This window comes from Solea senegalensis, linkage group LG4 (assembly GCF_019176455.1).
Source record: "Solea senegalensis isolate Sse05_10M linkage group LG4, IFAPA_SoseM_1, whole genome shotgun sequence".
Taxonomy (NCBI): domain Eukaryota; kingdom Metazoa; phylum Chordata; class Actinopteri; order Pleuronectiformes; family Soleidae; genus Solea; species Solea senegalensis.
In genome coordinates this window covers 10527081-10540476 of record NC_058024.1, presented here as the reverse complement: position 1 = coordinate 10540476, position 13396 = coordinate 10527081, and the positions used below count along the sequence as shown (strand labels likewise).

Here is a 13396-nt window from a genome sequence, read left to right as displayed (position 1 = left end):
GCTCTTCCTCCCCCTCTCTCCTCTCCCCCTTCTCTCTCTCTCTCTCTCTCTCTCTCCCTCTCTCTCTTCTCTCGCGCTCTCTCTCCTCTCTCTCTCTCTCTGGAGTTTGGTCGATTGCAGCAGTGTGTATGTCAGTCTCTCTTCCCCGGCTCACCCGGCAGTCTGACGCACACAGGCAGGCAGTCATCCTCTCTTCTCTCTCTCTCTCTTGTTTTTTTTTACCGATTTACCTGTCTGCCTGTCTGTCTGACAGTCTATTTGTTCATGTTTCTGTCTGTCGTACATTATTAACATCCAGCTCGGTAATGGAGACCACCGTGGACCGGGGCTTTCGCTTCCCCCCGCGCCGGAAAACCACAAACTCACCGGACAAATGAGGCGTTAAAGGACAAACAGCTGGTTCTCAGCAGGAAACGCACAGTGACGCTTCCTCTGTGCTGTTTTCTCTTCATCTTCATCCTCTTCTTCTTTCGTCGCTGCTGCTGCTGCCCGCCGATGTCAACACGTCTTCACAAACACATGCCCTGCTCGGGAAGTTTCGGACAAAACACGGATAAATCATCCAAGTCGTCTTCTCCAATTTAGTCGTACGCAGCTCACCTGAAGGTAAAGCAAACAAATCACTACGGAATCCACAGAGACAGAAACTGTTGAATTGCGGGTGTGTGTGTGTGTGTGTTCTGGCTTTTATCGCCCACAGGATGCAGTATATCTGTTTTACATATGAAGTCAAAGCTGCTGGCAGTGAACATTCCGTCTAAAGTGGGAGGGAAGGTGACTCATGCTGATTCAAAAGCTGCTGTGGAGTCACTATATTCTCACTGAGTGAGCCTTTGCGGGTTTAAAACACTCTATATTTCAGGAAGAGTTATAATTCAAACGTGTGTGCGTGTGTGTCATGGCTTCACTGGGTTGTGAAGACACATATTTGGTTGAAAACCACCATTTTATGGACATGTTGACGTTTTAGCAGCTCCTCACAAGTTCTAAGGATTTTTTTTTTGAAGGTTAAGGCTTAGTTTGTGTGAGAATTAGGTTTAGATTAGAGTTAGGGTTTAGGTTAGGCATTGACTTGAGATGGGTTAAAGCTGCAGTGCGTAACTTCTGTCGCTCCCTCTTGATCCCCCCCCACACTCCTCTGCTACACTTCAATAACTGTTCAAATAACTGTTAATCTTGTCAAAAATGCTTTATGTTCTACATCTTACTTACCGTATTTTCCACACTATAGGGCGCACTTTAAGCCTTTTATTTTCTCAAAAAAAGACATTGTGCCTTATAATCCGGAGCGCTTTATATATGGATTCATTCTGGTTGTGCTTACTGACCTCGAATCGATTTTGTGTGGTACATTACGGCTACCGTAGTCAGGAGTGTCGCAGAGAAGATGAAGAATTTGGGGGATTTGTAGATGAGGAATGAACTAAAAAAGTGAGTGTATTGTGTTGTAAACTGAACAATTTTGAGAGTTATTGTGACTACGCTAACGTTTGATTTAGCGGTATCAGGCTGTGTTTTTTTTTTTACGTGCTACAACTTAACAAGGTTGGGAGTTATTGTCAATACGCTCATTAACATTTGAACAATGTTGAGAGTTATTGTGAACACATTTCATTAACTTTGACTGACTGACTTATCTGACTGTTTTGTTTTGCTTAATGCTCCTTATAGTCCGGTGCGCTTTATATATGAAAAAAGTTTGAAAATAGAGCATTCATTTACAGTGCGCCTTACAATCCAGTGCGCGGTATTTTGTGGACAGTTATTGGCGTTTTCCATCACATTCAGACAGTTTGCGGGCACCTCGCTGTACTGAGTAGCTGTTTTGCCTCCTCTGCGGGCAAAGCAAGAACAGAACACACAAACACAGAAAGAGTCATATGGAGCTAATTGACTTAATCGTGCGTGAAGACATTTGGCAATTGATTGCATGTAACAGACACTCTTTTCCATTTAAAAGCTACGCACTATAGCAGTAAGGGTAACTAAATGAGTGAAAGTCAAAGCAGTGTCCTAACAAGAATAGCTGTTTCAATGTGTTGGCGTGTGCGTGTGGCTGAGCACCGCGAGAGTGGGCGATCTGTCTGTGTGTCTGAAAACACTGCAGCTGCGTCGCCGCGCACTTTCCTCTCACCACTATTATTTTGACAGGTAAAGAAATGAGTAATTGAGGTTTGCAGTGTCGCCTGGTTCTGGCCAGTTGACATCAGCGACTCCTTAGATTTGGGCTAATGGTTAATTACAGGCTACGTGGTTAATTCCCTGTCTAAGTGTGAGGAGAAAGTCCACATAAACATGAGGTTTTCAAACAGCCCTCACAGCATTAGTGTGTTTGCCAAATGTGTTGTAACATCTCGAACGTCAGCTCAGAAACTATAATTAATCAGCGCTCGCATCTAAAGCACTTTACCCAAGTTATTTAATCAAGGTCTTAAAATGGCCTTGTATAATTAGTCGCAGTGTATTCCCATAATGACATCAATTCACTGATGCACATTAAGTTTTTTTTACTTTCTCTCCACCCTTCATATGTTAGAAGTATAGGTTTATGTTATATGTGTACACAAGTGAGCCATAATTAAATTGTTGTCTGACACTTGTCAGTCTACATACTGCACATCAGCTGAAATAAGGCATTGCTTTGATTATTGTAAATGCTTGTTTACCCACATTAGGGTCTCTCACCCTAATCCTGTCTATGGTCCTTATCATGTATGAGCCACTCAATCTGGCTGCAACACTTCAAAAGTAACCCCAGACTTGGAGACCTTAGTTTAAAAGCCCCCTGACAAATAAAAAGAATAAAATAAGTTTTTTTAAAAAAAGCAGTCTTCCTTATCGCAGTAAGTTAATTATATTGTGTGCTGAACTTTCCTGTAGTGTCTGTGTATTTCTTATATTGCCATGAGTTAGCTGGCCGCCGCCCTTGAGTGTGTTTCAAAGCTACAGAGCTGTAAACACTGGCTGTCTGTAAGATCTGAGGAAACGGGAGCTTCTCCATGATATCAGGTGGCCCTGAGGAAACAGAGTGACTTGTTATGTCTGACCCTGTTCTCTGTTTAAGATCAAGAGGCATGGGAGAAAAAAAAACCTCCAGCCCTGAAACTTCTCAAAGTCATTAATCAAGTAGTTTCTGCGTTCTGTGTGTTCTGCTGAGAATTAACTGGAACGTTTTATATTAAGTGAAATATTTGTGGGTCTTTTTAAATGACTCCCTGCCATGTGCCCACTGGAGCGTCCTAACGCTCAGTCTGCTCTGTCCACTCAGCAGTCACTTCTCCACAGCATGAGTGGACAAAGGCCAACTCAGACCACTGATGAGAAAGAAGATCATTTTCTGTAAAAACCTTAACGAGGAGTGCAGCAAACTGTAAACCCAGCGTCATAAATAATTACCAGAATCTCTGTTTGACACTTTATCAACCACATCTACAGTATTTTCCCAGCAGTTTAATCAAATAAACTCCCCCTTCTGTACAGATGACAGGTTGTAGTCACTCGAACATTGCTTGGATCTTTTAGTGTCTTTGACTCCATGATATAAACAATGGATTTAGGTCTAGCAACCCTTTTAGCGCGGCCTTCTGAGTGACCTGAAAAGCAGCCTAACTGCTGCGTTAGTGGCCTCAATTTGCTTCAACTGCAAAAAGAAGAAAAAAATAGACCCACTCTCTTATCCACTGTCACATACTCTACCTCTCTCTCCCTCCTGCTAGTATGCACTCACTCAAACTGTGTCTCATCGCATCTCATCACTCTCAGCAGCACTCTGCCCTCTCTGCTTGCCTCCGTCGCACGTGCACATGCATGCTTGTGTTCATGCACTCCCCCAAATAGTCGCCCCACAGCCGTATGGATATTACTTTATGAAATACTGTGGTCTTTGTGCTTAGCACGTCTCGTATGCATCATCTCCTGTCACAGATTGCTTGTTTGAGTGCTTTTATGTGTGTGTTTGTTTGGGACGAGCCAATACTTAAAAATGTTGGCTGTTTATTTCTTCTTGTTATAGGAGCTTGTTATGCATGTGCATTGCGGTTGCACACAGGCCTATGTTAGACATATTTCTGTTTACTTAAGTCTGTATTTCATGTCACATATTTGGACAGAAAGAAAGGGCAACAGAACAGAGCCTCCAAACCTCTGCTGTATTTCAAGGCCGGTTCACTTCAATTTTCTTTTGTTTGCGCACCGGCTCTATTTTAGAGTGATGGTATATTGCAAAGGGCCATTTATAATGTATAGAGGAGTCCTGTATTAAATAATCTGCAGTGTTGGAGATGGGTATTCCACTGCTCAGCGTGGGGCGGGCCATATTACAGCATATTGCATCAATGGGGAGATAAAGGCAATATCTGGAAATGGGAAAAATCTTTTCCTGATTTATTTTTTTGCCGAAAATTCACCCTCTGGGTTTAGTGTGTGTGTGTGTGTGTGTGTGTGTGTGTGTGTGTGTGTGTGTGTGTGTGTGTGTGTGTGTGTGTGTGTGTGTGTGTGTGTGTGTGTGTGTGTGTGTGTGTGTGTGTGTGTGTGTGTGTGTGTGTGTGTGTGTGTGTGTGTGTGTGTGTGTGTGCTCGTGCTAAATGAATATTCATTGTTTTTATGATTTTACTGCAGTGAACCTGAGCAAAAAAGGTTGACGTTACTGCTGCTCAAGTTCAAGGATGAGATAAGACTGTGATCCTTTTTCAACAGGCTCTGGAGTTGCAGAAACAGATAAAGTAGAAGTCTATATTTAAACGGCCTCACTAGAGAGATAAGATGTCGTCATTCCCCCCCCCGAGTAGGAAACTGTGTCTGTAGAAATAACAAAATCTTTCATATCACTGTGTCATTGTCATTGTTTGTTCTCATCACATTCTCATTCCCATTTAAAGCTTGTGTTGAGAGGTGAAGAGAGTTCTGTTTTCGATACCACAAAAACACATTTGTTCAATATCCTTTCGTAGCAGTTGGCACCTGTAAGCAGCAATGTTAGAACTAAATAATCAACACTGAGAATGAGCCAAATCTTTGTTTCCCATTGGGTGAAACAATGGATTTTCTTAATTGTAAAACAAAATATTCAGAAGTAAAAAGGAAAAGTAATAACCAAAAAGTGCTGGAAGTGAATAAGAGCATTGTTTGTTACTAGATTATATCCTGGCACATGTTTGACATCTCTTTGGTAGTTCCTGAATATGTCAGTCAAAAACATGAGAATAATTTTGGACTTTTGTTCCTATACCTGTCAGACAATCACGGCTCAGTCGCTACAAAAGGTGCAGATTCTCTCTTTAGTTAAAGTGCTTGTGTAATGTTTGTTTTGTTTTTCCCTTGGTATTTAATTGCTTGATTGTGTCATGTACAAGGTCTCCCAAGTTACAAATTCCAGAGTCTTTGTGAAAAAGAAAGCCCTTTTCTCCCACAGAAAACACTTCTGAAGAGCCTGAAACACCTTGTACATTCTCTGTGTCACCTGGGGCTGGGCAATAATCCAATAACTGCAGTATAGGTTCAGTATATATTGGTATAATCTTTATGCATTGCACACACACACACACACACAGAGTTTTACCTCAGATCTGTGGAAGATCCCCTTTTAATCAAGTGTGTGTTGTGTTCTGTCCATAAAAAGTTTAGAACTACAATTTCTTCCGCTTTCACTCGAGAGCAGAAATTAGTCTTTAATCATCTGACATTTCTAATGATAATTAATCACTGACTGTTAACCTTTTTAACCACAGTGTCAAGCCCTAATGTAACACTGTGTAATGACCTTCTACCGGCTTGTTTGGCTTAATTTGCTGTAACAGAACCACCACTGAAACCCCAAACATTTAGCAGGAGGTCTGCACCGTTTCCTCTCTGTCCACCTGCCACTTTCTCCCCCAAGAATCAAAGCAGTCGATGTCAGAAAACTTGACATCATTTTCTGCCACCACCAAATGTCCAAAGCCCTTATAACACCTCATGTCTTACTCCCCTGGAGAGTGCAGGCTTGGTAATGGTTGACAAACTGTCTTTTCACCTACCTTTGTAAATAATAGTGGAGCTAGTTGTGCTGTGCTGGGAAACCAGGATTGGCAGTCATTCAGTCTGGCAAGGGGGAGCATTATCACTAAGGCTGTTGTAATTCTGCACACAACATGACGTGCTACTATGGTTGGTGTGATTCTTGGAAACACTCATTAACAGTGTAAAAAAAAACTTGCATTCACAAGTCAAGAATACACATAGGGCCAAACCACAACCCCACTGGTTAAAATGAAAGCTTCTGCAAAATCCTGGGTTATTATTGATATATTTCATGTGCCCTCACTGTCATTGTTTTTTCCCATTAAGTAGTCCTGCAGGAGGCTGTTGATGAGGCAACAAACACACTTAAAAGTCAGATAAACATAAGTACATGAATTTTGTGCAGTCGGTTGATGAATCGATACACTTGCTAGACATGCTAAAAGACCCTGTGTGCAAAGTCTGCATACTGATTGGTAAAATGTTTATCTGTGGCTTGTTTAAAATGCATGCCACGCATCCAAATAAGCATGCACAGAAAATTCTTCACATGGCGCTTCTCCACATCATCGATTCTGCAAGGCTTAAACTCTGTGGAACTCCTCGGGATAATTATGCATTTTTCAAAGCTGTGCTAATGACCAGATAAAGTTATGCAAAAACACCTAAGATCAACAAAGTTAAGCCTGGGAGAAATGGTAAATTATTCTCATTTGATTTGAAATTTGGTTTTACACATTGCATTTGTGGGCTCTTATTTTTTATTATTTCTGTTATTTGTGTGACTGTCAAAAGGATAAGCGGGATGGATGGTAGGTTTGGGCGATACAAGCTATAAGTTATAATATTCCAGAAAATGTGCTATTTATATATGTGTATATATACTGTATATATGTATGTATATACATATATATATATATATGTTGTTTTATCAATGCTGTAATGATCGCAGTGTAATTATTTCTCAGTCTCTATATTGGAACATGGAACATCTCCAGGAAGTTGAATAACACGTTTCAGGTAAAAAATTGCTGTGACCTACCCTTGAACTTGAACAATAACACATCCTGACTTTCTTAAGTCAGTCTGTGAATAAAACTAACTTTAAAATTTGTAGAACATTCTTCTTTTTCCTCGAATTAAGATTTTTCCTCCTCACCCTAATCCCTCCCACCACCTCCCATCAGTAGTCACCCACCAACCCACCCTGCCTCTCCACAGAGCCACCTAATAACAACGCTGTTCCACACTCAGGCCTGCATTAAGATGCAGACCCCTGTCTCTCCTGCTCTTTTTCAGTGGCCTTAATCCTTTCCTCCTCTCAGCTATGAATGATAGCCTCTGCAACAAGCCCCCTGTTTCTGGCAGGCACAGCTCCATTGCTGAACATAATGAAGAGAAAATGGCCGCAGTCAAAAAGAAGTGGCTTGGTTAGGAGAGGTCAAACTAGGGCTAGGCAACATTAGAATAAAAGTAATTACAATATTTTTTTCCTATATTTATCACAATATAATTTATTTGCAGAGACTGCCAGAAATTAGAAACACTTCACATTGTGTTTAGCAAAACAGTTGAATGGCTAAGGTGCAATCTCTGAACAGGCTGGTTTTAATTTACCAGGTCTGGTTGTAAATAAAGTTGTCCTTCAGCAGTAAATCAAACGCACTTTCACAGGAAGTAGAGAAAGACATACACGTGCAGTCGTGCGCCACTGAAAGGGGTCCCACTAAAGCCCTTGTTCCACTAGCGCGGCACGCTTTGCCTTGACACGATACGGTTATTTTGCGTTTCCATTAGTGATAGAACCTGGTACTTTTTTTAGTACCTGCTCTGGCGAGATTCCAAGTGAGCTGAGACGATACTATCCGTGACGTCGTAAGACTGCCGTAACTGGAAGAGGCATGAGCAAGACGTCCGACACGAGAATCAAGCCGAACAATGCCGAATTGTAGATTAATTAAAAAGACTTAACAATCCAAAAAACGGTTGGTTAATCTCCAACATTTACCAAGGACATTTCAAAAATCTCATCATTTAACAGAGGAGTCTGATGTATTTAGCAACAAATCTTTTTAATTAACTGATTCTAGTGATTCGGTACATTGAAAACAACTACTTGACAAGTCACTAGTCTCTAGTTTGTGTGTGTCACGTATATAATGAAGTTACGGCAGCTTCATGCAGACGTGCAGTGGTGACACCGCCCACGTTGAGGAGGTACTATATTGTAATGGAAACACAACCAAACCATGTAGAGTCGAGCTGGGAACATGTAGTGGAGACACGGTATAACACACAGCTTGTTTAATTTGCTCTATGTTTTGTTGTATAAACAAATAATTAACTACAACACAACAGGTGCACAGCGCGACACAACTGGCGAGTCAAGGTAAAGAGAGACGATGATGAGGCTGGTATTATGATCAAATGGCATCTGGTGAATGCGGCACAAAGTATTATAGTCGACAATCACAAATCTCAGAATTTCCCACAATGATTTGAATTAAATGAAAGAAAGTATGACCTGTGTGAGCAAAACCCTTTGATTAACTGCTTTTGTATCTTAACAATGCTCATGTCCATAGACAATGACATAATCACAGACAAGTAGCAGAAACCAGTGCGGTGCTCAGGCGGGAGTTGTTGACGTAGGACTTCATCATTTTCAGGTCGGAGTGAGGATTAGTTTCTTTGTTATTTATTTGACTAATGGTTTATTTGAAGTGTGATATTATTACATTTTTACATATAGGCTGCCATTTCTTACATTTCAATGTGCTCGATCACAAATAGTGGGGTGGTCTTGGGCGTGAAAATTGGCTCCACTCCGGCCCTGGCCTCAGCTGACAATGTATTAAGAAATAATCTGTTTATATTAATTCGTTTTTTTTACAATATGTGTTTTGACTAAAATAATTGAAACGATAGGGAACCAAGTACAAGATAATTAGTTGCATGAAAATGAAGTTCAATAAAGAAAAATGTTCATGATTTATTTTAAAAAGCTCATTTGTTGGAGAGACTGAGGTGAAAAGATGAGTAACGCCGTTTTGTTTGGAATCTATATAATTGTGAAACTACAGCCAAGAGACAGTAAGCTAAGGCCTGCTCTCATCTCCAGCAGTTGCCTTTAACGTGAGGGAATTATTCTTTATTAGAAGCAAGGCCACTTCCCAGCCGGACGGAGCCTCTCTCAGAGAACCAAGTGTAACAATTAAATTAGAGGACACAAGAACTCGCAGAGAGGAGGCACACCTCTGTGTTTAATTCACTTCTTTAATGTACCTGCAGTGCCTCACTCCTCATCACTCCCTCCTTTTTATTTTACAGGCACATACACATTCTCTTAGTGAGGACACTCAAAGACATGATGGATTCCCTTACTCCTTACCCGCCTTAACCCCTTAACTTAACATAAATTCTAACAATTCTAACTCTAACCCTAGCCAGTCTTAACACTCAAAACCCTCATAAGGACCAACCAAGATGTCCCCTCAAGGTCAAAATGTCTCCACAAAGATAGATTTGAATCAAATGTGTCCTCACCACCTACTACAGACAAGTGTCTACACACAGTTTGAATTAGTGAAACGGTTGAGTTCACTGTACTGTTTTTGAATACGGTATAATAATGTGATCTGTGTTGCTATTTATTAAAGCACTTGCCCAGAGGAGCAGAGTGTAAGAGCAGTCCCTCACATTCTCACATTATAATATCTTCCACGGTGTAACTGTACAACTGAGGTATCCAATAATCTAATATCGGATATCATTTTGGTACCCAGTGAAAACTGCTGATCTGTGGGCCAGAAATATTTAATTTAATTCAATTCTCTGGATAAACACTCACCAGCCACTTTATTAGATACAGAGGAGGCCTAATAAAGTGGCAGGAGTGGCACCCAGGGTAGTCTTCTGCTGCTCGAGCCCATCTGCTTCAATGTGTCGTGCATTTAGAGATGGTCCTCTGCATAACTAGGTTGTCGTGAGTGATTATTTTGGTTAATGTTGCGAGTTACTTTGTCTTTTCTGTCGTCTTACTCTCAATCGATATTTTCTCTCTTTGCGCTGTCAACTCTAGAGATGGCGATGCATGAAAATCCCAGTGGATCAGCAGTTTCTGAAATACACACATGGGCATCTGGCAACAACCATGCCACTTATGAAATATCCGAAATTACCTTTAGTTTCCCATTCTGAAGCTCAATTTGATCCTCAGCCGGCCATCTGCATGATAACTACATGACTAAATACATAGAGTTGCTGCCGTGTAATTGGCTGATTAGATAGAAGTAAGGTGTTCCTTACTGGGCAGTTAGCATCTGACAAGTTCTCTTGCATCCTCTCCAACTCCGAGCAGTATGAAGAGCTTCAAAAAGAGGATAAAACATTGTAGGAAAATTTCATTTTTCATCATTCATTTAAATGACATTGTTACTAACAAATTCAGATAAGTATTTGGTATCAGCCAATAAAAAATGCCCAGGTAAACTCTATCATCCATAATTACAATTTGAGTAGAAAACATTTCATCACACACACACACACTGGGAAAGCCTTCATGTACACTGGTAGAAGATTCTGGTCCTTCTTCAGTTTATTACACAACCCAGTGATTGGTAACATTCTTTAAAATACTTTTTGGTTCTCCTAGTTTTCTCTAGTGTCCACAGAAATGACCACAGTCACTCTATCTGTGTGTGTGTGTGTGTGTCTATACTTGTATTTACTTTACTGTCATCTTTGTAAGGACATTGTGAGGACATTTTCTTCTGGGCCCTACCACTTTAAAGAGCTTTTTCAGTGTTAAGACCTGGTTTTAAGGTTGAGATTAGACTTGGGTTAAGAGGCTTGCTATTCCTTCAAAGATTTTTGAAGGGTCAAGGGGGCAGTGGACATAATTATGGCCAGGCTGTGGTCAGTGCACCCTCTACTGGACCATTTGTTAATGCCTTCAGTCTGCTGAGCTTCTAGGCTGTATATGTTGAATATTAAAGCACAACAGACCTGAAATGTATATTTACTTGCATCTTATTAAGTATGTAATCTCTTAATGTAAAACAGTACACACTGTTACAGTGTTGTTGTTTTTGTGCTTAAACAAACACATTTTGTCACAGGAGAAATACCAGTATAGCACAAATTAATAGCACTGAAAAGAAAAGAAAAGAAAAAGGGAGTGTGTGGTTTCCCTCTCTGATTGTTTGATGTGATGCTGACTGAACTGAACTGTTTGCTGTGTATATGATGCCATATAACTGTGGCACACATTTAGTTTCAGGCGTGGTTCTATGTTTGGGTCTCAATTCATCTGTTCTATGGACGTTTATTGTCTCATATCTGATTCAGACTGTTTATTTCTGTGTAAACACGGCTCACACAACCCTAATTCTCTGGTAAACACCAGTGCACACAGTATGTTTAGTGGCATTTCATATTGGCTTATTGCTTATACAGGATATGGTGTGTTTTGTAGTTTGAGTAGACTTAAGTCATTATTCTTCTAAATCCACTCTCATGGCTTTTATGTCAATAGTGTATTTTTTGTACAATGTTGAACGTATGCTTTTTTCTTTGTTTATTTTTGTGCTAATTCATCTCTCTAGCCTTTACTCTGAGTTTTATATCCTTTTATCATTTGTAAAGCAGCTTGATGTGCTCTGTTTTTGAAATATAAATAAACCCACCATGTTTTTTGATACGAGTTGGTTTTGAACAATTACCACAGTCCTTAGCAGCACAGGCCGGCAGGTGACTCATAAAAGGTATCAGAGAGAGAGAGAGAGAGAAATAGACAGACAGCTCCAGAAAACGAATGAGCAAAGATGAGTGCTAAAATTCAGGAGGACAAAAACATGACATCACATTACTCGGTTTGCTTACACGGCCATGTCAGCTCCTGAAAAATGAACGGCGCCAATGCTGGTTTCAAGCTTTTAAAGTTCTCGCTGCACTTTAAATCCATGGATCAATTTATTACAGAACCTGACAGACTGACTACATCTGATCCTTCCAATACCCGCAGGTGCTTTTCATGAGTATGGAAACAGCTGGAGATCAACTCTCCCTCATTCTACCCCAGAGAACGCTTCCACATCACAATAAAAGTATGTAAAATAAACAAGATATTTAAGTTAATTAGTGCGGGAGACATTGGCATCCACATTCACAGCATATAATAGTTAAGTTAGTTTCAGCATTCGGGTGCTTGGCAGCTATTTCCAATTTCTTTTAAAACAGTCAGTGACATATTGTCTAGTATAATATATGCTGCTGGTTATATACGACTATGGGTTGAATTGTGCCGTTTCCTGTCAAAATGGCATTGCTTTGGTTGCGTGACGTCAGCTACCACAGCTCTATTAGGTGTAGTGTATTACAGTATAAGGACATGTATTCTCCATGAAACTACAAAAAACTTTCCAACATCAACCATATCTTTGATCTTAGGCTACTGCTTCTACATACCATGTTATTTTATTTTTAGGTTTTTTATGTTATACATTGTTCTGTGTAGTGTCTTGTGGATGCATACTATCATTTAGGTTTTAATTGAACAAAGTATCACAGACTGATAGACTGTTTCTTCTTCACCTTCTCATGTCTACACGTCAATTAAATGAGCTTAATGGGATGATGCTGTTCATGTAGGCTGTGTAGAGTTGGACTGGGGCTCACTCATAGGTTTAAGAGGCCATACGTATTATTCAAGTACTATTGTCAGTGAAACCAGACAAACGTTTCAGTAAATTCAAACAATGATGCCAGAGTTAGAGCTAATATGCTGTCTGCTGAATTCTGTGCTGTAGCAGGAGAATCAATTATTCATATAATCATGTTCCCCACTGTAATGAGCACCTGACCAAACTGATTTGGAAAGTCCTATGCCTTTTGCCTGGCATTATCTAATGAAGTCAGGATGAAGTTTAGAGTTGATGCTTCAAGCCGAATTTTGAATTTCAAAAGGTAGAATAAGGTAATAAAAACACAGTGTGACTATATAGTGGGGAAACCTTCAAAGATAAATGATTTCTGGCTTCTCGGTTCAACACCATAGAGTGAGGATCAGTCTCAGCTTTCAGACAATTCCATTATGTTACAAATATTTCATTTTACCATGCTATGCTCACATTGAACAAATCTGTATCCAAACGAGCACCTTAAACAATTGACAGTAGATAAAAATACATTCTTTTCTAACGAATCATTTTGTCATTGAATATTATAATACGCTTTTTAACTGACTACAAAAAGAGAGTGACAGAAAAATACAGATTCATAAAGGACAGACTTTCATATACTTTTTATATTACCCATAAAAATCACTTCTGTACATTTCTGCAACATAAATAACCACACATTTTTACCGTTCTTGGTGAAGCTAAGACTTTTGAGAAAT

General features: G+C 40.0%; 1 protein-coding gene across 4 annotated transcripts in view; it reads left to right on the top strand.

Annotated features, from left to right (window-relative positions):
• The first annotated feature begins 220 nt into the window (after window positions 1–220).
• Window positions 221–13396, top strand: part of dlgap4b (discs, large (Drosophila) homolog-associated protein 4b) — a 124496-nt gene continuing 111320 nt past the window's right edge. For all 4 annotated transcript variants that reach the window (XM_044023740.1, XM_044023737.1, XM_044023742.1 and 1 more), the window contains exon 1: window positions 221–606. The gene's annotated coding sequence lies outside the window, so the exon portion shown is untranslated. The remainder of the gene's footprint in view (window positions 607–13396) is intronic.